General features: G+C 47.0%; 1 protein-coding gene across 2 annotated transcripts in view; it reads right to left on the bottom strand.

Moving 5' to 3' along the window:
• The window catches only part of LOC139746169 (uncharacterized), a 339,213-nt gene that overhangs the window by 297,190 nt on the left and 14,108 nt on the right, over positions 1–27,915 (bottom strand). Inside the window, exon 1 of one of the 2 annotated variants that reach the window (XM_071657044.1) lies at positions 12,416–12,591. The exons of the other annotated variant lie outside the window; for it this stretch is intronic. The gene's annotated coding sequence lies outside the window, so the exon portion shown is untranslated. Of the gene's footprint in view, positions 1–12,415; positions 12,592–27,915 lie in introns of those variants that run through there. 2 annotated transcript variants of the gene reach the window in all.

Here is a 27,915-nt window from a genome sequence, read left to right as displayed (position 1 = left end):
GACCTGACTCAAAAGTCGTATCATGGTGCTCGTGGATCGTACCGACGCGTCGTGGATCGCACTGACGCGTCGTGGATCGCACCGACGCGTCGTGGATCGCATCGACGCGTCGTGGATCGTACCGATCCGTCGTGGATCGTACCGACGAGTCGTGGATCGCACCGACGCGTCGTGGATCGTACCGATGCGTCGTGGGTCGTACCGACGCGTTGTGGATCGTACCGACGCATCGTGGATAGCACCGACGCGTCGTGGATCGTACCGACGTGTCGTGGATCGCACCGACGCGTCGTGCTCGTGGGGTCATACAGCGTGTACACAACACCCCGGGGTTCCGTCTTATCTCTTATCTGGCACTGATCACAGCCTTTACAACACTATAACATTCACTACATATCTACTCTTATCACTATCTAAATCTATGGCGTTAGCCCATCAATGTCAAAATGGATGGCCGCACTTATTGGGTCTAATGTCAACCAGGTGACAATATATATATATATATATATATATATATATATATATATATATATATATATATATATATATATATATATATTTTTTTTTTTTTTTTTTTCTTTGTCGCTGTCTCCCGCGTTTGCGAGGCAGCGCAAGGAAACAGACGAAAGAAATGGCCCAACCCACCCCCATACACATGTATATACATACGTCCACACACGCAAATATACATACCTATACATACATACCTATATATATATATATATATATATATATATATATATATATATATATATATATATATATATATATATATATATATATATATTTTCTTTTTTTTTTTTTTTGCTTTGTCGCTGTCTCCCGCGTTTGCGAGGTAGCGCAAGGAAACAGACGAAAGAAATGGCCCAACCCACCCCCATACACATGTATATACATACGTCCACACACGCAAATATACATACCTACACAGCTTTCCATGGTTTACCCCAGACGCTTCACATGCCCTGATTCAATCCACTGACAGCACGTCAACCCCGGTATAACACATCGCTCCAATTCACTCTATTCCTTGCCCTCCTTTCACCCTCCTGCATGTTCAGGCCCCGATCACACAAAATCTTTTTCACTCCATCTTTCCACCTCCAATTTGGTCTCCCTCTTCTCCTCGTTCCCTCCACCTCCGACACATATATCCTCTTGGTCAACCTTTCCTCACTCATTCTCTCCATGTGCCCAAACCATTTCAAAACACCCTCTTCTGCTCTCTCAACCACGCTCTTTTTATTTCCACACATCTATCTTACCCTTACGTTACTTACTCGATCAAACCACCTCACACCACACATTGTCCTCAAACATCTCATTTCCAGCACATCCATCCTCCTGCGCACCACTCTATCCATAGCCCACGCCTCGCAACCATACAACATTGTTGGAACCACTATATATATATATATATATATATATATATATATATATATATATATATATATATATATATATATATATATATTGACACATAAAGATGACACAATGGATCTAATATGTATAATTTGAGATCTAACTCAACAGTGACATTAAATCTTCTTGTGTGAATGTTAATTACAGTTTAACACCTTCTAAGTATCTCTTGCGTGTTGCTGAAGGCGAGGAAGAGCTCTTACATGCCTACCTACAAGTAGCTGAGACGAGATTTTGCCATGATGGTAGGAACAGCGCGTAGCGCACACCGTACAACTTGATTGGTATGTATAGTTCGTCCACCGCCCACCCTTCCACACATCACAAGTCTTGTTGTGTAATGCTGTGTCCATCGGCTTCCACTCCACTGCCCCAGCCGTCTGGTGCTGTCAAGTCTTGGGATGTTCCTGTAGTCACTCCGGGTTCAATCTGTTCGTTCTCCAGGTACTGCATTGAACAGGACATCTAGTTTCCTAGCTGGCCGTTCGTATATTTGTATCTTGTGTCTTCCTACTACATCTTGGGTACTGCTGAGGTGTTGTGAGGTTTAGTATATTGATCTTCACACCGACTTGTTGCAAGGCATATATTACCTCACACCTCTCTGTGTCTCTCTCTCTACATTATATAGTTCAAACTGCTTCAAGTCTTCAATGGAACTTCAGACTCCATTCAAAATCCATTTTCTGTCGTATTTGTGAAGTGTGTTTGATTAGGAATTCATTTGTTCCCGCCTTGTATAACTGTTGACCATACAACACAGCAGTATTGACCTATACTTTCCATACATACAGTAAACAGTTTCATCATAGGTTTTCTTTCCCTCGTTACGAAGGTTCTCATTATCACACCACTCATTATTCTGCTGGAGGACGTTATCAAGTTAATAGGCTCCTTATATTCATGAGTTTCACCTGTAATTATCCCCGATTCCATGACACTATTCTTTTTTTCATTTTCTATTTCCTTCCCCGTGAGGCCTTTGTATATAGGTGCTGAAGTCCTGTCGCAGTTCTCCACAACAACGACCGTTTGAATTTCAGTGAGTCAGAACGCATCGGATTCTCTTCCCACCAGCTGTACACAAGTGTCCCAATCACTTTGCATATTTTCTTGGTGTTGCTTCCCTCCCAGCGCGTCACACAATCCTCCGTCATCAACAAACCCTGCCAGACGCATCCTCTCATTCACATACACTTTTATCTAACGTCAACCGTCACGAATACACCAGAGAATTTCCAGCTCATCCCGTTCCCTGCTGGACACCGGAGAGCACAGCACATCTTCCTCTCAGACATTTCCATTTGCAACTACTGTCAACATTCCCTTGCTTACAAATTCTTGGATCCATTTTCCTGTTTTCACCTTAACATTATGTTTCGCTGCTACCCTTTGTTGCCTTCCACATCATCAACTCAAGTCTGGTGCTCCTCCGAGTTCTACAAAGACAGCGTACATCCTTTTCCCCTCTCGTAAGAGTTTCATGCATGTCATTATCATAATGACTTATGTGTACTGTACGGGGAGGGAGTTCTATTACACTCGTGGGGCTCCATCTCTTATACTGTACGGGGAGGGAGTTCTACACTCGTGGGGCTCCATCTCTTATACTGTACGGGGAGGGAGATCTACACTCGTGGGGTCCTCTGGTTGCTCTATCCCTACATCTCTCGATGAACTGTTCACTGTTCACGTTATCCAGCAGATTCAGCTGGCCTTCTTGAATGTATCTACCGTTCATTATATGTGCTAATGTTCCCCTCTTCACCACACTCTTCAGTGCAATAATCATATGTCCCGTTAGGTCGACTGGCCTGTACTTTCTGTATTGGTGTTACGCAGTATGCCATGTTGTGTATGTCTGCCATGCTGGAGTGGTGTGTCTTAGTAGCAACGCCTGGAAAACCTCTCCTCTTATACTATCACCTTCCAAAATTAGGAACAAAGGAGAGAGCCACGTGAGGAACTATCTACCCCCTAAAAAGTTGGCGCTAACATTACCCCGGTATGCTAAGGAAAGGTCAGAGGACAACACTGAAACACCGCCACAAGACTACAGATAACGGAAGCCACGTACATACGAGAATATAATCCCATCAGAGTACAGAACAAGCTAGGACTCTATACATAATCATTATCTACCACCGGACTCTCCCACATGCGGGGATCCAAGGCGAACACCCCCCCCCCCCCAACCCCTGGCCCAACGAGTTTGACCCCTACCGACCAACTTCCCAAGCATCAACTCCGAGGGAACACGGTCCACTGATCAACACATTATCTCCGCCACCGCTATCATTGGTAACACTTCAAGATATGCTTCACTCCTGTTTTGTTCTTTATACTGAGTTGCATCATTTATGATCAATCTGACTCACTATTAGCAGGGTTCGTGTGCCCGAAACGTCTGATGTACTTCAACAATAAAGTGAAAATAATACAAGTCATTTATTTCATCCTTCACATGATAAAGCAAAACGTGTGGTGAAAAAAAGAAATACAGAATGCTGTTGTGTTAAATATGCACTGGTCTTTAACCAAAGTTTTTAATATTCTTCCTGCTTATATATATATATATATATATATATATATATATATATATATATATATATGGAAATCCTTCTATCGCGTTTTTTAATTTTCCTAAAGAAGGAACAGAGAAGGGGGCCAAGTGAGGATTTCCCTTTAAGGCTCAGTCCTCTGTCCTTAACGCTATCTCGATATATATAAAACATAATCGCTGTTTCCCGCGTCAGTGAGATAGCGCCATGAAACAGACGAAGAAATGGCCCATTAACTCATATACACACATATATACATAAATGCCCATATATGCACATATACATACATACACATATCAACATATACATATATATACATACACACACAGACATATACATATATACACATGTACATATTCAAACTTGCTTGCCTTCACCCATTCCCCGCCCCAAAGGAAACAGCATCGCTACCCCCCCCCCTCCAAGCTTCAGCGAGGCAGCGCCAGAAAAACAGACAAAAAAAGGCCACATTCATTCAAACTCAGCCTCTAGCTGTCATGTGCAATGCACCGTAACCACAGCTCCCTATCCACACGTCCAGGCCCCACAGAACTTTCCATGGTTTACCCCTGACGTTTCACACTGTTCTTAAATACAGTCATCAGAAGAGATGCAGAGCAAAGTACACCGCAAGGCAACAAAAAGGTCAAAGACGCATATGACCACAGTGACACAGACGACATGATCATGCGCCATACCATACACACAGGAAGGCACGGGTCACGCCTATCAACACCATAAATAACAGGAATAAACAGATATATAAGTTAATAAATACAAATAAATCAAACTGGCATAATAATAATAATAATAATAATAATAATAATAATAATAATAATAATGCTTTAATAATAATAATAACAATAATAATAATAATAATAATAATGATAATAATAATAATAATAATAACTAATAATGCCAACAACAAGAACAACAATACTACTAATAAAGGAGGCGAGTGCAAAGAAACTTCTGGTAACTTCTCCAATCTCCGGCTTGCCTGAGCCGGGGAGAACGCTTCCTCCCCTCCCCACCCACCCACCCACTCCCCAGCCCGCCTTACACCTGCCCACACACCTGCCTCCCATCAGGTACATATCTAGCCAAACAGAGCACGAACATGATTTAACATGGCCATATAACACATCAACAAACAAACAAACAAACCACTAACCTCAGCTGGCCGTTCAGGAATGTATGGAAGGTCGTTTGGCACAACCAGGAATTGCTCGTTAACAACTGGGTGATAACCTGTTGTTGATAACAACCTGCTACTGTCACACACACACACACACACACACACACACACACACACACACACACACACAGAAACAAACGAACACAAACAAACACATACACACACAAACAAACACACACACACACAAACGTGCGCGTGGCTTAGGCCTGTGTGTGTATGTGCGCGTGTGTGTGTGTGTGTGTACACGAGTAAAGACATGGTACATATATCCAAGGTTAAGAGACAGGACAACACGAGTGTAAAACTCTCCCCCCGCAACACACACACACACACACACACACACACACACACACACACACACGCGACCAAAGGCCATAACATGAAGTATTTGTACAGTATAATTGGTGGATGTATGGGATAGTGAATAATTAAAGTGTACTGTGGTCAACATACAGAAGTCTGGAACGTTGTATGACAGTGGAGAATGTCTGAGAGATGGGGCCCCACGAGTGTAGAACTCCCTCCCCGCACAGTACAAGAGATGGGGCCCCACGAGTGTACAACTCCCTCCCCGCACAGTACAAGAGATGGGTCCCCACGAGTGTACAACTCCCTCCCCGTACAGTACAAGAGATGGGTCCCCACGAGTGTACAACTCCCTCCCCGTACAGTACAAGAGATGGGGCCCCACGAGTGTACAACTCCCTCCCCGTACAGTACAAGAGATGGGGTCCCACGAGTGTAGAACTCCCTCCCCGTACAGTACAAGAGATGGGGTCCCACGAGTGTAGAACTCCCTCCCCGTACAGTACAACAGATGGGGTCCCACGAGTGTAGAACTCCCTCTCCGTACAGTATAAGCAGGCCATTACGTGGTTCACCAGTAACCATCATCCAAGCTAACTCGTCCAGCGGCAGTAAGGCACGAGGCGTCTTGGTGAGGTGAACCTTCTGCTTTACCATCCCGTCTGTGTCTTGTGTATGGACGAGTCCCTGACGACATCACCATCCTCCCGTAGATCAAGTCGTCCCACACACACACATACACACACACACACACACACACACACACACTCTACCAGGTCTGGTTTTAACCGTCTTCCCCTACGTTCTCCCTCCCATCCACGACCCAACCCTCCCGGTCCCGCGACACGTCACGCTGGACAGCGGACGGGCTCGCTATCCCTGGACTAAAGCGCCGGGCGTGGATGACGTACAAACTAAAGGGAATAATTACATTAGCCTCATCACGGAAGCGGCGCCTCTCCCCCGTGATGTCTGTATGACCCCACCCAGCCAGCGACGCGTCGTGCATCACACCCGACACGACCAGACAAACGCACCCTCCACGCCGGGGTCTACCACAACATACGCGCTACCAGGACACCTCACTTCCCCGCTGTGCTACGACCACCTACATACACCAGTGAGTGGGAGGGCAAGCAACCCGAAGGCTGAGTGACCTGGACTTCGTCCACAGTGTACCCTGCGTTATCATCTTTCCAGTGGAGGAGATCCTCGGTTTCATACTTCACCACCGCCGCCATCACCACCATGCAGGAACTGCCCTCCCTCCCCCCGACCTGCCAGCCCCCGAGGTAGTCCAGGATCCTTACCTCACCAGACCGCTACATAGCCACAAGGTAAAGCGGCCCCACTTATGCCATCGACTGCACAGTGGCAGCGTACGAGGCGTTCCAGTCCCCTGACTCAGTCTAAACTCCTGTCCTTCAGCAAAAATGTCCTCTCCAGCCATCACGAAGTCCCGCGGGCTGACTGGAACACTTCATATGTCTCCCACAAGCACCCAAGTCAACCCCATAATCTGTGGGTGAGTTGCGAGCCGCTGTCATCATCCGGACCCACAGTTCATTCTGTGAAAGTTGTGTGTTTAAGTGAGCTCACACTAGGCATTCCTGGTCCCACAGCCCTTCTGCAGTTGGTAATGTAAGCCTCTGCCAGCCAATGGCTCCTCACCTCACTCGTCTTCATCTACCACAAGACCTCGTCAACGATGACACAGTCGTCAACAAACGCGACCAACACCAGTGTGCGCAGATATCTCATTCCATGATTTCCAGACTTCCTCAGAGGACGAGGTTAGGCTGTGGCCTCTCGAGGGGGAGCCACCTCCCCTCCCAGCCCCTCAGCCGTGGCGTCCTACAGGACACTAGGACACGACCACTGTTTCCTCATCCTCATCACTGAGGCCCTGATGAATGTACCTGTTCGATGCAAGTACGTCCACAACACTATCAATGGTGTAAGCGAGGACAACATCCAACACTATCATCCCTTAACAACGTAAAGTTAAGCTCGACCATCGCCAGCCATGTCATCCACCATCAACCAAGCCAACACAAGTGTTCATCATCCACGTCATCCAACCCTGTCCAACACCCTACCCTCTCACAAGGTGCCCCCAGTCCCCCCCTCTAGGTTGTTCAGTCCATCAGAGTTCTCAGTGGACGATAAACTCAGCTGGAGGAAACACGTCACGACCATCGTCCAATCCTCAGTTATGGTCTCTACATTCCCCGCAGACTCACGACACCTGGACTCCCTGCGTGACCTGCACTGATAAAACATCGACACACACACACACACACACACACAAACACACACACACACACTTCTGATTCTCCCTAATCTCACCAACGTCTCCCTCGCCCAGTGCTGTCCTTACGCACCGCATAAGATCATCGACAGTAGTAGAAGTAATAGTAGTAGTAGTCGTAGTAGTAGTAGTAGTAGTAGTAGTAGTAGTAGTAGTAGTAGTAGATTTATTAGTATCAAAAATTTTTCTTTATAACTATTTTCGTACAATTAGTTATCATTATTACGACTATCATTGTAATAATTAATATCATTGTAATCCTTACTATCATTATCAATACACATCACGAACCACCTACCGTCACCAATCATCGCCTGGTGCCAATCAGAACTCGTACAACAGACACACACATACAAGAACAGGCCTATACCTACCATCATGAACAACCCATGAACAAGTGCGCGGGGAAGCAGGTGAACAGCCCAGGTTCCTGTTAGGCAATGTTGTACGCACGTCGCTCACGTTAATACTGTAGCTATTCATCACGTTGTGGTCTGCCAAGTTCATGATGTATATACCATACTATTTCCTGTGTAAACATCCCTGTATATATCTGCCACCCTGACTACATGTCCCTCGCTCGTATGCTGATCCAGTATATGGACATACCCAGCTCGACCTGATCTTAAGGGCTTTTATGAATATCTAACGAATAATTATCATGACCTTCACAGTTCTGTCATATCTGTAACACCGCACCTGATTGGGTATTTTCAGCTCAACTGCTGCCTAATTCAATAAACCACTATCAATTCATCTATATATATTTACACACACACACACACACACATACACACCTGTGGGCAGAGTCCCCACCTCAGAAGAATACTAAACGTAGCAGATATTGGGAGAGAATTCTGGTATATGGCTCTGGAAATGTTAAGCCACAGAGAGCTAAGAGAGAAGGTCCAGAGGAGGGCAAGAAAAGATGGTACCAGAATTAATAAGAGATGAGTTACTGGAAAAGGTTACAAGACATACAATGGTCTACACGCAAGAGGGATGATAAAGGAGAGTTAAACAATGCCCATCATGCCAACAGTGAACAGTTCTTCGAATAACTGCAAGGACAGAACAACCAGAGAACACAGCATGAATAACTGCAAGGACAAAACAACCAGAGAACACAGCATGAATAACTGCAAGGACAGAACAACCAGAGAACACAGCATGAATAACTGCAAGGACAGAACAACCAGAGAACACAGCATGAATAACTGCAAGGACAGAACAACCAGAGAACACAGCATGAATAACTGCAAGGACAGAACAACCAGAGAACACAGCATGAATATTAAGCAAGACAGAATTGTAACAAATGCCGTAGGGAAATTCTTCACTAGCATAAGTTCTAAGATGGCGAATGTGAACACCATACAGATGTTTTACAAGTTGTATGACAAGGAATGTTCAAGAGACGGGTCCCCACGAATGCACAACTCCCTCCCCGTAAAATACAACCAGACAATTACACACAAATAGGTAAATTACACACACACACACACACACACACACACACAGAGTGTACCTGTTGTTCACACAGCAGGACCGGCCTGGAGACCAGAACGAACCTTTTGTGGACCGCGGGTCCAGCCAGCCAGCCAGCCAATGTGTGACAGGACCAGCTGGGCCCCAGACCAGGGGGGTGGGGGGGGAGGAGGAAGGGGAGGGGGGGATCGTTGCTACACTACCCCTTCTCCTATGGAGGTGGTCGGCGGGGGGGGGGTGAGCAAACTGGTCTCAGGGCCGACCCTTCACTACCTTCAGAGATGACCACCAGCTTGCCCCGGAAGTACACACACACACACACACACACACACACACACACAACATACACACACATTTATACATATCAAGAATTTACGAGTTTGTGCGTCAGTTTGCTACCGTCTCAATGCCGCAGGAGCTGAAGCTCCAGATTCGAAGCGTCGCTCCTCCACAATCTGGAGGGGGGTCTGTGGCTACCACAAGCTGCTGGCCTTGAAGACCACGAGAGACCGCCTTTCTAACTAATATAAATCTTTTTATCTTTTCAATAAAACTCATATTTCTTTTTCCCCTGTGCAGTAGATTCATCTTCGAATCCACCGCTCCGACCAATTCCTGTCGTGCCACCAAGCCTACTCACAGAGAAACACGATTCGCCAAGCTAATGACCTGGAAGCCCAGCTCTGGCCTGGACCCTGTCCAGAACCCTGGAAACTCTCCCACCCCGGGCGTACGATGGTGGACCGCGGCCACAACACCGGGGAGGGGCCACCACACAAACCCCTAACCTCATCATTATGGTCATGCCTCTCCACACCAGCCCAGGTCATGACCCCATGTCTCGGTACAGACTTAGGCACGACCATACGACCCCACAGCACGACCGTACGACCTCACAGCACGACCGTGCGACCTCACAGCACGACCGTGCGACCTCACAGTGCGACCTGCTGAGTATGGTGGTACAGTCCGTGTGGAAGGATGACCTTGATGTTTGACCTAACGCTTACGGGTCAGGTTACAACCGACGGGCCATCATACCCAAGGGTCGTACCGTCTTAACCTGTACGACTGTACCGTCTTGTCTACAGGTCGTACCCTTGTGGTCACGGGTCCGACCGTCGTGCTCGAGGGTCGTTTCGTCGTGCTCAAGAGGACAAACACCTTCAAACAAGCAATACACGTCAACTATTCCACGCGAGCAACACAAGTAACAACAAAAAGAACTATCGTTACATTTTCGTGTGAGATATTACGACACAACGGACGAAAAACTCTGACAAATGCGCTCTTGCCTCACACTGGCAACCCTGCTTTCCATATATACATTTCTCAACGTGAGTAAAACAAAGTAGATCAAGTCAACTGTTCCCAGAGTTATGACGCATCTTACTTTAGTTTTACATATCGGGAGTTATTACTATACGGAGCAGCTACCTCAATTATGTGGAAATGCGCCTCGTGTCCTGTCGTAATGCTCATTTTGAAATTCATCGGCCCCATCCGTAAAGATTATTCATTTGCTGGATGGCAGCCAGGGGAACGCGTACCACAGCCGTCCACAAGGTACATGGGGTTCTTACAAGTCTCACTCGTAAATACGGAAAGGAATTTTGTCTTTTCCTAGCGCTACCTCGCGGGGGAAGGATGCTACTTCATGTGTGGCGGGGTGGCGACGGGAATAGATGAAGGCAGCAAGTATGAACATGTACAAGTGTATATGTATGTCATTGTGTGTATATATATGTATACGTTGAAATGTATAGGTATGAATATGTGCGTGTGTGGACGTGTATGTATATACATGTGTATGTGGGTGGGTTGGGCCATTCTGTCGTCTGTTTCCTTGCGCTACCTCGCTAACGCGGGAGACGGCGATAAAGTATGTGCATAAAACCACGAGGAAAATGAAACACTCATTCCCAAGTGCACTTTCGCGTAATGATCACATTATCATCAAGGGAGATACAAGAATGAGATGGAAGAACCAAAGTGCACTTTCGTGTAATGATCACATCGTCAGGGGAGATACAAGAATTAGGAAGAAGACGTAGAACAGTCAGTTGATATCCAAATAGAAACTTAGCCAAGACCACCACCAACCAGAAAACCACCATCCGGTAACGCGTTTACCAATAACGTCTGAGCTCCGCCTCTTCCTTGTATATCTACTGACTGTTGTACGTCTTCTACCTCAATTCTTGTGTCTCCCCTGACAATGATGTGATCAATACGCGAAAGTGCACTTCCATCCATATCTGAATGTGGGCCTAACGATCAGATGTATAAATGGCCTTGTAACCAGAACTAACCAACCAATACCCAGCACTAGATTTGCTACAACCAGAAGCGAGTTATCAGCAATTCAGTTCGGGAGGAAAGGGGAGGGAGGGAGGGGAGGGAGGGGAGGGTTGTCATCCGGTCGTCCGTGGGGACAGATGCACGATAATTCTCACAAACGTTCCCTTCTGTAAAACGATATTTGACTAAAACATCAGAACTTACATAAACAATGAAAACATTCTCTTGTACGCCTGACACTGTCTGTATCACTGTCTGATTCATCATCTGACCCATGAATGTGACACTTTATATCATTTTCTAAACACAATGACGTCTTACAACTGGATAAATACGATGAGAGACTGACTGACAATGGATGACAAGCAATGTACGAAATATTTCTGGGAATTACATGTTAACAAAATAATATTATCATTATTATCATCATTCGTAATAGTAGTAGTAGAAGTAGTAGTACAAATAATAAAATATATTATCATTATTATTATTATTAGTAGTAGTAGTAGTAGTAGTAGTAGTAGTAATACAAATATAATAATAATAATAAAAATGATAATAATAATAATAATAATAATAATAATAATAATAATAATAATAATAATAATAATATTAAAATATTATCATTATCATGAATTATTATTATTACTGTCGTTGTTACCTTAATAATTACAGAAACACGGCCAAGGCAAAAGCCCCACCCAAGTTATCCTCCCTCAAGGTAAAACTGTTGTATTAGGTATGAGCGACTGGGGGTAGCCTGGGAGGTTACCCCCCCCCCCCTCCTTCCGTCTAACCCCCCCAACCTCAACCCCTCCTTCCTCTTACCTGACCACTGGTAACCTTACCCTCACCACCACACACTACAGCACGACTGTGGTAGCTTCTACAGCAGCCAACTGTGAGGGCGAAACGGAGGCGTGAGCTTGGGCAGCCATGGTCGACCCAGGCCAGAAGGTGACGTCATCTGTAGGTGCGTGTGTACGACGGAGATATGGGCCTCTCTCTCTCTCTCTCTCTCTCTCTCTCTCTCTCTCTCTCTCTCTCTCTCTCTCTCTCTCTCTCTCTCTCTCTCAGTAACTACTACTACTATTACCCGACTGAGCCATCGGAGGCATTAGTGACAGCGGTGGAATGAGCCCACACTTCAGTGGCTGTCGAGCGTCAGTCCTTCGGCCCAGGTGAGGTGCCTCCCCCCCCCCCCACACGTGGGCTGCTGGCCTTCATCCCACATACACAACAATCTCCCCCCTCCCCTCCCCGGCCTCTCTCTCTCTCCCCACCTCACCTCACATACGACACGACCCAACTCATACGACACTCGTTCCTCACACGACTCCTCCCTGCGGTGATCGCTACGCGCTGGCCCTGCGTCTAATAGGCAGAAACCACGTGGTAAGTACTCTCGTAAATAAGTCATCGTGGGTAAGTTATCTCGAAAAGAGAGAGAGAGAGAGAGAGAGAGAGAGAGAGAGAGAGAGAGAGAGAGAGAGAGAGAGAGAGAACAGAGAAGGGGGCCAGGTGAGGATATTCCCTCAAAGGTCCAGTCCTCTGTTCTTAACGCTACCTTGCTAACGCGGGAAATGGCGAATAGTATGAAAGATATATATTTTTTTTTTTTTTTTTTCATACTATTCGCCATTTCCCGCGATAGCGAGGTAGCGTTAAGAACAGAGGACTGGGCCTTTGAGGGAATATCCTCACCTGGCCCCCTTCTCTGTTCCTTCTTTTGGAAAAAAAAAAAAAAAAACACGAGAGGGGAGGATTTCCAGCCCCCCGCTCCCTTCCCTTTTAGTCGCCTTCTACGACACGCAGGGAATACGTGGGAAGTATTCTTTCTCCCCTATCCCCAGGGATATATATATATATATATATATATATATATATATATATATAGATATATTTTTTTTTTTTTTGTGCTTTGTCGCTGTCTCCCGCGTTTGCGAGGTAGCGCAAGGAAACAGACGAAAGAAATGGCCCAACCCATCCCCATACACATGTATATACATACGTCCACACACGCAAATATACATACCTACACAGCTTTCCATGGTTTACCCCAGACGCTTCACATGCCTTGATTCAATCCACTGACAGCACGTCAACCCCGGTATATATATATATATATATATATATATATATATATATATATATATATATATATATATATATATATATATATATATATATATACAAGATGATGAAGACACAACTAATATAAAAAGTTCTGCATTTTTATCAATCAAACAATCAGTAAATAAACTCAATCGGTCCAGATCCTGAGGAACGACGGCGCCCCTGGAAACTGACGACTGACGGGGGACCTACAACTCCCTGACTGAAGCAAGGCCCTTAAAAATGCATGACTTATGGGAGGCCCTTAAAAATGCATGACTTATGGGAGGCCCTTAAAAATGCATGACTTATGGGAGGTCCTTAAAAATGCATGACTTAGGGGAGGCCCTTAAAAATGCATGACTTATGGGAGGCCTTTAAAAATCCTAAAAGGATTAGGGACCCTAAATATACTAACAGACCTTAACAAATCCCTAAATGAAGGGGGACCCTAACAAGCCCCTGCTTGGAAGTAGACCCTAAAATCCTTAAACCAGTACGAACAATTAATTCTTTCGTGAACAGGAAGTTATTCGTCAGTAGCGTACGACACACGTCACGACCCTGCTGTATGCTGATACCCACACGAATGCGTACTTACACGTCACGACCCTGTCGTCTGCTGATACCCACACGAATGCGTACTTACACGTCACGACCCTGCTGTCTGCTGATACCCACACGAATGCGTACTTACACGTCACGACCCTGCTGTCTGCTGATACCCACACGAATATGTACCTACACGTCAGACCCTGCTGTCTGCTGATACCCACACGAATGCGTACTTTTCGTGACGGTACAAAACTCTGAAATCTTCTCTCTTTCACATGCAATACACCGCTGCATCACTCTATCTTCCCTTAATTCATATTTTATACAACAGTACGAATGTGTTAAAAGACAAATTACCGACACCCTCCGTGGGTCATTCCTAAATATGTAACGATAATATACTTATGAAATACATAAACACATGGTATATGTAGTTTTTGAAAACCATTTTTCATTTCTTTTACTGTTGTCAATTTTCGACCACGTTCATGTATTGCTGAGATCATGATGGCTTAATGGGTTTGGTCTCATCAGCTCCTCCCTCGCCACGAAGGGAACTCCCCCCCCTACCACCCATCCGTGCACCGAAGTACGACCATCCGAGCACGGAAGTACGACCATCCGAGCACGGGAGTACGACCTTCCGAGCACGGAAGTACGACGCCCGAGCACGGAGGTACGACCCTTTGAGCACGGAGGTACGACCCTTTGAGCACGGAAGTACGACCCTCCGAGCACGGAAGTACGACCCTCCGAGCACGGAAGTACGACCCTCCGAACACGGGAGTACGACCCTCCGAGCACGGAAATACGACCCTCCGAGCACGGGAGTATGACCCTCCGAGCACGGGGGTACGACCCTCCGAGCACGGAAGTACGACCCTCCGAGCACGGGAGTACGACCCTCCGAGCACGGGAGTACGACCCTCCGAGCACGGGAGTACGACCCTCCGAGCATGGCGGTGCGACCTTTGGATATGATGGTGGCTTAGCCTTTTGACTACCACACGCAAAAGCCACATCGCCGTGCTTGAGGGGTCGTACCGTCGTAGTGGGGGTCGTATTGTCGTGGTGGAGTCGTAAAATCGTGGTGAGGGTCGTACTGTCGTGGTGGAGGGTCGTGCCGTCGAGGTGGAAAGTCGTACCGTTGTGGTGGAAAGCTGTACCGTCGTGGTGGGGGTCGTACCGTCGAGGTGGAAAGTCGTACCGTTGTGGTGGAAAGCTGTACCGTCGTGGTGGAGGGTCGTGCCGTCGAGGTGGAAAGTCGTACCGTTGTGGTGGAAAGCTGTACCGTCGTGGTGGAGGGTCGTGCCGTCGAGGTGGAAAGTCGTACCGTTGTGGTGGAAAGCTGTACCGTCGTGGTGGAGGGTCGTGCCGTCGAGGTGGAAAGTCGTACCGTTGTGGTGGAAAGCTGTACCGTCGTGGTGGAGGGTCGTGCCGTCGAGGTGGAAAGTCGTACCGTTGTGGTGGAAAGCTGTACCGTCGTGGTGGAGGGGTCGTACCGTCGTGCTGGAGGGTCGTGCCGTCGAGGTGGAAAGTCGTACCGTTGTGGTGGAAAGCTGTACCGTCGTGGTGGAGGGTCGTGCCGTCGAGGTGGAAAGTCGTACCGTTGTGGTGGAAAGCTGTACCGTCGTGGTGGAGGGTCGTGCCGTCGAGGTGGAAAGTCGTACCGTTGTGGTGGAAAGCTGTACCGTCGTGGTGGAGGGTCGTGCCGTCGAGGTGGAAAGTCGTACCGTTGTGGTGGAAAGCTGTACCGTCGTGGTGGAGGGTCGTGCCGTCGAGGTGGAAAGTCGTACCGTTGTGGTGGAAAGCTGTACCGTCGTGGTGGAGGGTCGTGCCGTCGAGGTGGAAAGTCGTACCGTTGTGGTGGAAAGCTGTACCGTCGTGGTGGAGGGTCGTGCCGTCGAGGTGGAAAGTCGTACCGTTGTGGTGGAAAGCTGTACCGTCGTGGTGGAGGGTCGTGCCGTCGAGGTGGAAAGTCGTACCGTTGTGGTGGAAAGCTGTACCGTCGTGGTGGAGGGTCGTGCCGTCGAGGTGGAAAGTCGTACCGTTGTGGTGGAAAGCTGTACCGTCGTGGTGGAGGGTCGTGCCGTCGAGGTGGAAAGTCGTACCGTTGTGGTGGAAAGCTGTACCGTCGTGGTGGAGGGTCGTGCCGTCGAGGTGGAAAGTCGTACCGTTGTGGTGGAAAGCTGTACCGTCGTGGTGGTGTAGTAGTGTCGTACTGGATGTTCGTGCCGTCGTGGAGGGATCGTACCGTCGAGGTAGAGTCGTACCGTCGTGGTGGAGGGTCGTGCCGTCGAGGTGGAAAGTCGTACCGTTGTGGTGGAAAGCTGTACCGTCGTGGTGGAGGGTCGTGCCGTCGAGGTGGAAAGTCGTACCGTTGTGGTGGAAAGCTGTACCGTCGTGGTGGAGGGTCGTGCCGTCGAGGTGGAAAGTCGTACCGTTGTGGTGGAAAGCTGTACCGTCGTGGTGGTGTAGTAGTGTCGTACTGGATGTTCGTGCCGTCGTGGAGGGATCGTACCGTCGAGGTAGAGTCGTACCGTCGTGGTGGAGGGTCGTGCCGTCGAGGTGGAAAGTCGTACCGTTGTGGTGGAAAGCTGTACCGTCGTGGTGGAGGGTCGTGCCGTCGAGGTGGAAAGTCGTACCGTTGTGGTGGAAAGCTGTACCGTCGTGGTGGAGGGTCGTGCCGTCGAGGTGGAAAGTCGTACCGTTGTGGTGGAAAGCTGTACCGTCGTGGTGGAGGGTCGTGCCGTCGAGGTGGAAAGTCGTACCGTTGTGGTGGAAAGCTGTACCGTCGTGGTGGAGGGTCGTGCCGTCGAGGTGGAAAGTCGTACCGTTGTGGTGGAAAGCTGTACCGTCGTGGTGGAGGGTCGTGCCGTCGAGGTGGAAAGTCGTACCGTTGTGGTGGAAAGCTGTACCGTCGTGGTGGTGTAGTAGTGTCGTACTGGATGTTCGTGCCGTCGTGGAGGGATCGTACCGTCGAGGTAGAGTCGTACCGTCGTGGTGGTGTAGTAGTGTCGTACTGGATGTTCGTGCCGTCGTGGAGGGATCGTACCGTCGAGGTAGAGTCGTACCGTCGTGGTGGAGGGTCGTGCCGTCGAGGTGGAAAGTCGTACCGTTGTGGTGGAAAGCTGTACCGTCGTGGTGGAGGGTCGTGCCGTCGAGGTGGAAAGTCGTACCGTTGTGGTGGAAAGCTGTACCGTCGTGGTGGAGGGTCGTGCCGTCGAGGTGGAAAGTCGTACCGTTGTGGTGGAAAGCTGTACCGTCGTGGTGGAGGGTCGTGCCGTCGAGGTGGAAAGTCGTACCGTTGTGGTGGAAAGCTGTACCGTCGTGGTGGTGTAGTAGTGTCGTACTGGATGTTCGTGCCGTCGTGGAGGGATCGTACCGTCGAGGTAGAGTCGTACCGTCGTGGTGGAGGGTCGTGCCGTCGAGGTGGAAAGTCGTACCGTTGTGGTGGAAAGCTGTACCGTCGTGGTGGAGGGGTCGTACCGTCGTGGTGGTGTAGTAGTGTCGTACTGGATGTTCGTGCCGTCGTGGAGGGATCGTACCGTCGAGGTAGAGTCGTACCGTCGTGGTGGTGTAGTAGTGTCGTACTGGATGTTCGTGCCGTCGTGGAGGGATCGTACCGTCGAGGTAGAGTCGTACCGTCGTGGTGGTGTAGTAGTGTCGTACTGGATGTTCGTGCCGTCGTGGAGGGATCGTACCGTCGAGGTAGAGTCGTACCGTCGTGGTGGAGGGTCGTGCCGTCGAGGTGGAAAGTCGTACCGTTGTGGTGGAAAGCTGTACCGTCGTGGTGGAGGGTCGTGCCGTCGAGGTGGAAAGTCGTACCGTTGTGGTGGAAAGCTGTACCGTCGTGGTGGAGGGTCGTGCCGTCGAGGTGGAAAGTCGTACCGTTGTGGTGGAAAGCTGTACCGTCGTGGTGGAGGGTCGTGCCGTCGAGGTGGAAAGTCGTACCGTTGTGGTGGAAAGCTGTACCGTCGTGGTGGAGGGTCGTGCCGTCGAGGTGGAAAGTCGTACCGTTGTGGTGGAAAGCTGTACCGTCGTGGTGGAGGGTCGTGCCGTCGAGGTGGAAAGTCGTACCGTTGTGGTGGAAAGCTGTACCGTCGTGGTGGAGGGTCGTGCCGTCGAGGTGGAAAGTCGTACCGTTGTGGTGGAAAGCTGTACCGTCGTGGTGGAGGGTCGTGCCGTCGAGGTGGAAAGTCGTACCGTTGTGGTGGAAAGCTGTACCGTCGTGGTGGTGTAGTAGTGTCGTACTGGATGTTCGTGCCGTCGTGGAGGGATCGTACCGTCGAGGTAGAGTCGTACCGTCGTGGTGGTGTAGTAGTGTCGTACTGGATGTTCGTGCCGTCGTGGAGGGATCGTACCGTCGAGGTAGAGTCGTACCGTCGTGGTGGTGTAGTAGTGTCGTACTGGATGTTCGTGCCGTCGTGGAGGGATCGTACCGTCGAGGTAGAGTCGTACCGTCGTGGTGGAGGGTCGTGCCGTCGAGGTGGAAAGTCGTACCGTTGTGGTGGAAAGCTGTACCGTCGTGGTGGAGGGTCGTGCCGTCGAGGTGGAAAGTCGTACCGTTGTGGTGGAAAGCTGTACCGTCGTGGTGGAGGGTCGTGCCGTCGAGGTGGAAAGTCGTACCGTTGTGGTGGAAAGCTGTACCGTCGTGGTGGAGGGTCGTGCCGTCGAGGTGGAAAGTCGTACCGTTGTGGTGGAAAGCTGTACCGTCGTGGTGGAGGGTCGTGCCGTCGAGGTGGAAAGTCGTACCGTTGTGGTGGAAAGCTGTTAAGAGACCTCTCGGGTTTCCAAACAATAAGCCTGTTTTATAAACCAGTTCAGCAGTCATAACGTCTGAACTGAGAGCACAAATACTTTGCTACATCAAAATGAGAAACAAATAAGTAAATGAGAAAGCTGGGCCAATCATGAGCATGAGACGAAATTCAAAAATATATCAAAAACATTTCAAAAATATATCATTCGCGCCGAGAGAAAAATGTAATTAAGTTAGTCTTCATTAATGCCTCAATTATACGAATCATGCAGCAAGGGTAGGCCATACGGGTGACTGGTATCCCGGTAGCTGAAACCCAGCCAAGTCCCACCTCCCCTTTACGCTATAATACGACCTTGATATACAGCACTTCGAGGTATGCCATCAACGCTGAATCATCGCTGACCACGTTCTCTATAGGGCTCTTACCACGTTCTCTATAAGGCTATCACGTTCTCTACTGGGCTCTTATCATGTTCCCTACTGGACTGTAGTAAGCGTTATCAGGGCTGTATTAAGCGGCAAGAGAAGGCTACATTTTTTTATTAACATTATTGTGACAGACCGAGTCAGCAATTCTAATAAAATACGAAAATAACACTAAAATTACCTTTAAACATAATTCTTAACTTTCACACACACACACACACACACACACACACACACAGTAATTATAACATTATCCTCAACTGCCTTTTATCATCTGTCTTAAGTACAATGTGACATTAAGGACATCAGGAGTAATATAGTATTAACCAGTCTACCGTAAACTGGCTCATGGGTTTATGATCAATTTATGCACGTCTTTCATTTTCTATCATCATAATCATGAGCCATCACAGTCCATAAAACTGTTGCTGTCAGCAGTAACTAACTGGCGTACATACCCCGCCTCCTCAGTAAGCCGAGTCACACAACTGTGGAAATAATGAATGTTTTCTTCAGCCTTGAATGGCAATTTTTCCCCACCAAGCAGGAGAATTTTCTCCCCCGCGGTCTTTCTGAAAATGTTCAAATTTTCCTCACTAAAGATACAAGTTTTCCAGACCAATGGTAACATTTAACCCCCCCCCCCCCACATCAACTGTACAATTTTCCCCACTAATGGTAAGACTTTCCCCACAATATATATATATATTTTTTTTTTTCAAACTATTCGCCATTTCCCGCGTTAGCGAGGTAGCGTTAAGAACAGAGAGCTGGGCCATTGAGGGAATATCCTCACCTGGCCCCCTTCTCTGTTCCTTCTTTTGGAAAATTAAAAAAATTGAGAGGGGAGGATTTCCAGCCCCCCCGCTCCCTTCCCTTTTAGTCGCCTTCTACGACACGCAGGGAATACGTGAGAAGTATTCTTTCTCCCCTATCCCCAGGGATAATATATATATATACATATATATATATATATATATATATATATATATATATATATATATATATATATATATATATATATATATCCACCAATGACAAAATTTCCCCACCAAAGGCACATTTTCCCCTCACCAATGACACATCTTCCCCCACCCACGATACAAATTTCCCCAATAACGTTACATTCTCCCCCAGTAATGATACATCATACACGCTGTATTCCACCTCGATCAGGATGTCTGTGGCTACCCACCTACCCCCCCATCCTCAGCTGACCAGTCCTGCCTGATAACATCACGAGACATGACCGTCCACCCGCCCCTGTGCGCTGCGCAGTCAAACAGTTATGGGTTGGCGGGGATGTATGTTCCCCCTACACGCTCCCTGCGCTGGACGGAACGGTCAAATGTCTGACCACTTTCACACGATTTCACCCACACCATTTTTCAGACGACTCTCTCTCTCTCTCTCTCTCTCTCTCTCTCTCTCTCTCTCTCTCTCTCTCTCTCTCTCTCTCTCTCTCTTTCTGCAAAAAGGTTGATTTGCATAAGGAATTTTAAAAAATGTCAACAGTACCCGACAGTGGTAACTTCATAGTAAAAAACTGAAAAACTTTTAAAGAATAAAAGTACAAGAAAATTATTTTGGGACATTTTCTCAGACGTTATTTTGATTACAATTTTAATGAATTATTTTTTTTCTCTTTAAGGTTTAGATTTTAATACATGGACCTCTACGGTATTGTGGTTAGCGTTACTGAGTACAACGCAACACATGGGCAGCCAGGGATCGAGCACATAGGTTCGAATCCTAGTTTTGGCAGTCAGTCCACAGTCAACCCAGCTGTTCATCCTCCCCTATAAGATTGGTCAATAATATGATATGCAGACCACATGGTTTTTTTTTAAGGCCACATTCGTCCACACTCAGTCTCTAGCTGTCATGTGTAATGAACCGAAACCACAGCTCCCTTTCCACATCCAGGCCCCACAGAACTTTCCATGGTTTACCCCAGACGCTTCACATGCCCTGGTTCAATCCATTGACAGCACGTCGACCCCGGTATACCACCTCGTTCCAATTCACTCTATTCCTTGCACGCCATTCACCCTCCTGCATGTTCAGGCCCCGATCACTCAATATCTTTTTCACTCCATCTTTCCACCTCCAATTTGGTCTGGTTATATAAGTATATATATATATATATATATATATATATATATATATATATATATATATATATACTCTAACAAAATGCAGACCACATGGGTTTTTTTTTTTTGCGAAAAAAAATTACTTAGGACGAGGACATTAAATCCTGCACACATGAAGCTCGATACAACAGTCTTCCTTCCCGTCCATAACCTTAATAACATTTAATTTGTAATTTTCATTCCATTGTCTCTCGCTTCACGCAGAGAATTGACAATCTCCAATCAATGCTCCACCATTTACAACCAATCTTACCTCTTATGACACAAATTTCGCCTCCTAAGCAACCCATCACTTCCCGTCCACGACCAATATTGATTCTTCGTACCAATTTCACCTATTACATAACCCATTCTGTCACTAATATAACCTTTTATGCTCCCTGTTATACCAATTTTGCTTCCTATTCAACCCATTTTTGTCTCTAATACCACTAATTTTGGCTCTTGTTTTACCAATTTTCTCCAAAACCAATTCTGCCTCCTAAAAATAGTTTCTTAATGCCGCCAATTTTGTTCTTAGTGAAAATCAGGTCTCCTATACAGTCTGATCCCAAATCTGATCAATTCTTATTCCCTACATCATCAGGCAAGTCAAATATAATACCAATTTTTCTCGGTGCATAACCAATTTCATCTTTAAGATTTCAAGTTTTTTCCTTCCGGCATTACCAAATTTATCTTCCATAAGAACAACTGTGCCTCAAGGAGTCTTACTCTCTACGCTACCAATTACGCTTCAAATAATCCCAATTTTCCTCCCTAACAACCAATTTTGCCCCTATTACCACCAACGAACAGCTCTCCCTGAAACGACCAATTTTACCAAAGGGTCTATTACTACAAGATCACCTCAGCCCTCTCCAAAACCTCCAAAACCGTCCTATTACTTTAAATCATCAATCAGAGTCCCTCTGTATTACCAATTTATCCTCTAACACAACCCATTTTATCCCCATTACCAATTCTCATCCTAGTACTAATTCTTCCTACAAAACCTATTATGCCCCTAATAATACCAATTTGAGTTCCTGTACCATCAATTATGCCACCACCAAATTTGTTTCTAATTCCATCCCTTTGGCTCCTTTGTAAGCCGTCTGACCCTTACCGCAGACCATCTGGTCCCCTGGATTGCCAAATCTGCTTCCTCCACCACCAATTTTGTCCCACACAAGATAAATGTCACCTTAACTGCAGAACCCTAACCATACAGCCATCACTAACAAAGCCCTGATCACAAACCAATTAACCACGAGCCACTAACCACAAAACCCAACCCTACAGCCCGAAAATAAAGGAACTAACTAACCTCAATACATGTCGGCTCAAAACACCCCATCAAACGCAGAGGAAAAACAGAAATGGGTTTATTTCTATACATGGTGGCTGACGGCACTAAACACATCCCCTTGATATTGCTAAACAAAGCCAAATGAATCAAAAAAAAAAAAAAAAAGTTTGTTGCCTCCATTAGTGACGGGTATAAACAAGATATTAGCTTATTTCATAAATTCATTACCATCAGCCATCAACACACTAGAGCAGCCATCAATGGTCCTCACTGTGATACTTACGACCTAAACACCTCACAATGAGGTTATTGTTCCATTCAGCCAGCCAGGCGGGACTGTACTCCATAAATCCGGCAAATAGGCTACGCTGTTTACAGCTTAGTTTGTTGTGTGCTTCAAATTTACTCGGTTAAAGTTTACTCACAGTTTAGTTTGGTACTAGGATTAAAGTTTACTTGCAGCTAAGTTTGGTAAGAGCTAAGTTAAAGTTTACTTATGCTAAGTTTGGTAAGAGCTAGGTTAAAGTTTACTTACAGCTTAGCTTAGTACGAGCTAGGTTAGCTTAGACCGGTTTGGATGAGTTAAGCTAGGTTCGCTCTTGACGTTGTGCGTACAGATCAAGATGTCGCTAATTCTTCCCCCTCTTACCCAGTGATCCCGTGTACAGCGCACGGGACACACCACTGGCCCCCCAACAATCAACCTTCAAATCAACTTCAAGTCATCCCACGGTCCATCTTACAGTATCTCCCAGCGAAGGTCAACCACTGCACCAGTTTCCCCAAACTGCTGTGGCCAGGTACCCCCCCTGCAAAACCAATGATCTATATCCAAATAATCTTAAATAATTACCGCTAAAATACATTATAATATCAGTCGTTTAAAACCTTATAACGGGCTCAGGGCAAACCAGCTTGATGAAATTCGCAAATCAAAACGACGTAAACTGCATTCGTTGGTGCTCGAGAGTCGGCTATTATGATCAATCCTGGATCCATTTCGTGGTAGCCATGACGGTTGCGTAACCCAGGTGTGCGCGTGCGTGAAACCTAAGCTGGCTGGCTGGCTGGCTGGCGTGCCCCAAGGCGACCCCCTTTTTTTTGTTGTCGCTGTTGTCGCTAGGCAACTCCTCCTGGCAAGGACGGGCCGTAGGAGGAACAGAAAACGGGAAAAAAATATAAAGGTGAAAGAAGAGAAAAAGTAAAAGAACGGGTGAAGAAGGACGAAGAGGAAGAGAGAAGTATATATATATATATAAAAAGAGGAAGAGAGAGGGACAACTGTGAGCCATCTCAGGTGGCTTGATCCCTGTAGCCAACCAGCCAACCTGACTGGCAACTTTTTCCCGTCGTCCTGGGAACTGACAGAGCCAGTACGGCAAGGCTAACAACTACGAGTATGCAACACGCCGTTTTCTATGGCTGGAGACCACCTTGTCTCCGTGAGCATAATTACAGCTGACAGAAACTTATATAAATAAATCATTTCACATAATCAATGGGTCACATTTACAGCAATTTCTGAAACACTATGGTTGTTAAGCACGACGGTACGACCCTTGAGCACGGCGGAGCGACCCTTGAGCACGACGGCACGAACCTTAAGTACGACGTTATGATCATTGAGCACGGCGTTACGACCCTTGAGCACGACGGTACGACCCTTGAGCGCGACGGCACGACCCTTGAGCACGACGGTACGACCCTTGTCTTCAATCAGGCCAGGCCAATATCACAGCCTAGGATCGTACCTTCGCGTCGTACTCAGGAACCGTATCTCGGAGATCACGAACCGTACCGTTGTGCTCTCTCCTGCCGTGCGCCACTGTTCTCAACTCACACCATCGTACTCAAGAGCTGGGCCGTCGTACTCAAGGGCCGTGGCGTCGTGCTCAAGGGTCGTAACGCCGTGCTTAAGGGTCGTGCCGTCGTGCTCAAGGGCTGTGCCGTCGTGCTCATGAGCCATTCCTTCGTACTCAATAGGTTTTGAAACGGTGTCTTTCAAGTTCAACATCATTTTGGAAAAAGTTAAATCTGTTCAAGTGTTTAAGGCATTTTAAGCGTGAGGGTTAGCCAGCCATGAGGGAAGCGGGAGGTCTGAAGGTGTGTGGAGACTTCTTGAGGGAAGCGGGAGGTCTGAAGGTGTGTGGAGACTTGCAGGTGAGAACATATGAATGACTGGACGCTGGAAGTCCTTGTGAATACGAGTGAGTGAGTGAGTGAATGAGACCCAGTGAAGCGGCCTGACTAGAGTATGGACATGGGTCCTTCCTTCTGGTTCATCAAGAGACAAGAAATAAAAGTGGCAGAGGCGAATAACCTACGAAGAGAACACATAACTCGGAAAAAAAATGGTTAAGTATTGTAAATACATCTTTATGAAGGCAGACGGTATGGCCATACCGCACACATGGTACTGCTTATGGAAATCTTGAAGAATGCGACATACAGCAATCATAATAAACTACATCAGGACTTGTACACCCTCAGTGACACCATTCGTTAATTCTAACTTCGGCACGGCGAAAATTGTTAAGCATTATTATCAATTTGGAGCAAAAACATCGAATAAATCAACTTCACAATACGTTCGCATTTCGATGGCGAGTGTATGACGTCGTCAATTTGTACCATAACAAGTGGGAGAAGGTAAACTAAAACAAGATAATATAATATTCCTCAGTGCTTCATGTATACAGTCCACCCGGCCGTTGTAATTCACAGCACAAGCTCCGCAAAGTTACAAACTTCTAAAGTGGATTCACCGATGAATCCCAAGAAACATCGCCCTCCATATTCAGATAATAATAATAATAATAATAATAATAATAATATTATTATTATTATTATTATTATTATTATTATTATTATTATCAATAATAATAATAATAATAATGATAATGATATTATTATTATTATTATTATTATTATTATTATTATTATTATTATTATCATTATTATTATTATTATTATTATTATTATAAATACTAATGATAATAATAATAACAACATGGGATTCTTACATCATATACAGCTGGACCAAAACCCTTTCCTGCACACAAGTAGAGGTCACACAACATGGCCCGGAGCCTCGCCTCGCCTGACTGCCATCATCCCACATACAGTAATGTCCAACAGCTAAAATGTGCGCTGAGTTACAAGCCTCGCCCAGCTCACCGTTACGCCCTCCTCCTAACATACATCCCGCACGTTCCCCACAAGCACTTCCCATGCATTAAGAAATATTTACATGGTTTAATAACCACGTTAGGAATGGAATCACGCCAGACAATGCTAGTTGCTGAAATGCACTACCTCGCATCAAACTGATTGTAAACCCACCTTATGTATCACAACAGTTATCAATATCAAGGGAAAAAGTCGATTATACAAACAGATTATATGTCTTTAATACATATATACTCACGTCGAAATACCTCTACAGCTGGATTGTTCTCGAACACTATATATGTACACATCACAGCACAACCCAAATATTTAACCAACAAACTCCAACGTTTGGTTACCAGATAATATGAGCGACCAGCCACCTGGTCGGAGACGGTAGCAATAATCGCACACTGGCTGGGGTAGGCAGGACCCATGACTGGTTCACCTAGGCTGCCCCTGGACACACCTACACACCCTAGGCTGCTCCTGGCCACACCTACACACCCCAGGCGGCTCCTGGCCATACCTACATATTCTATGTTCCTGGCTACACCAACACATCCCAGGCGGCTCCTGGCCATACCTACATATTCTATGTTCCTGGCTACACCTACACATCCCAGGCGGCTCCTGGCCACACCTACACACCTCAGGCGGCTCCTGGCCATACCTACATATTCTATGTTCCTGGCTACACCTACACATCCCAGGCGGCTCCTGGCCACACCTACACACCCCAGGCGGCTCCTGGCCATACCTACATATTCTATGTTCCTGGCTACACCTACACACCCCAGGCGGCTCCTGGCCATACCTACATATTCTATGTTCCTGGCTACACCTACACATCCCAGGCTTCTAGCCATACCTACAGGCTCCATACCCCCATACCCTCCCTACACCCAGCTTCCAGGCTCTATACTCACTCTACACCCAGGCTCCAAGTTCTATATCCTCCCTACACTCAGCCTCCTAGGTCTATACTCTCTACACCTAGGCTCTTGGCTCTATACTCATCCTAAATCCAAGCTCCTGGCTAAATATTTTCCCTACATCCAGGCTCCTGGCTCTATATTTTCCCTACACCCAGGCTCCTGGCTCTATATTCTCCCTACACCCAGGCTCCTGGCTCTATATTCTCCCTACACCCAGATTCCTGGCTTTATATTCTCCCTACACTCAGGCTCCTCGCTCTATATTCTCCCTACACCCAGGCTCCTGACTCTATATTCTCCCTACACCCAGGCTTCTGGCTCTATATTCTACCTACAACCAGGCCCCTGGCTCTATATTCTCCCTTTATCAAGGCTCCTAGCTCTATATTCTCCCTACACCCAGACTCCTGGCTCTATATTCTCCCTACACCCAGGCTCCTCGCTCTGTAGTCTCCCAACACCCAGGCTCCTGGCTCTATATTTTCCCTACACCCAGGTTCCTGGCTCTATATTCTCCCTCCACCCAGGCTCCTGGCTCTATATTCTCCCTCCACCCAGGCTCCTGGCTCTATATTCTCCCTACACCCAGGCTCCTGGCTCTAAATTCTCCCTACACCCAGGCTCCTGGCTCTATATTCTCCCTACACCCAGGGAGATATAGATGCAGCGTTTATGGCTCGGTCAACACCATAAAACAGGCGGGGATGTAGTATTTTCCCCGATGCTGTGATAATGGTGGCGCTGCAAAGGTTCAGATCCCCCATATGGCGTGGAAAATGTCCACCACTGATCCATTTCAATGCGGTGTAATTGCTAATAATAACTGTTAAATAATTAGCGTGAAACAAATTAGTCATGCGTCACACACACACACACACATACACACACACACACACACATGTAGTCTCATTAAC

The sequence above is a fragment of the Panulirus ornatus genome, chromosome 4 (assembly GCF_036320965.1).
Source record: "Panulirus ornatus isolate Po-2019 chromosome 4, ASM3632096v1, whole genome shotgun sequence".
Taxonomy (NCBI): Eukaryota; Metazoa; Arthropoda; class Malacostraca; order Decapoda; family Palinuridae; genus Panulirus; species Panulirus ornatus.
The sequence above is the reverse complement of the archived record's forward strand: the minus strand, read 5'-3'. Positions and strand labels throughout refer to the sequence as shown.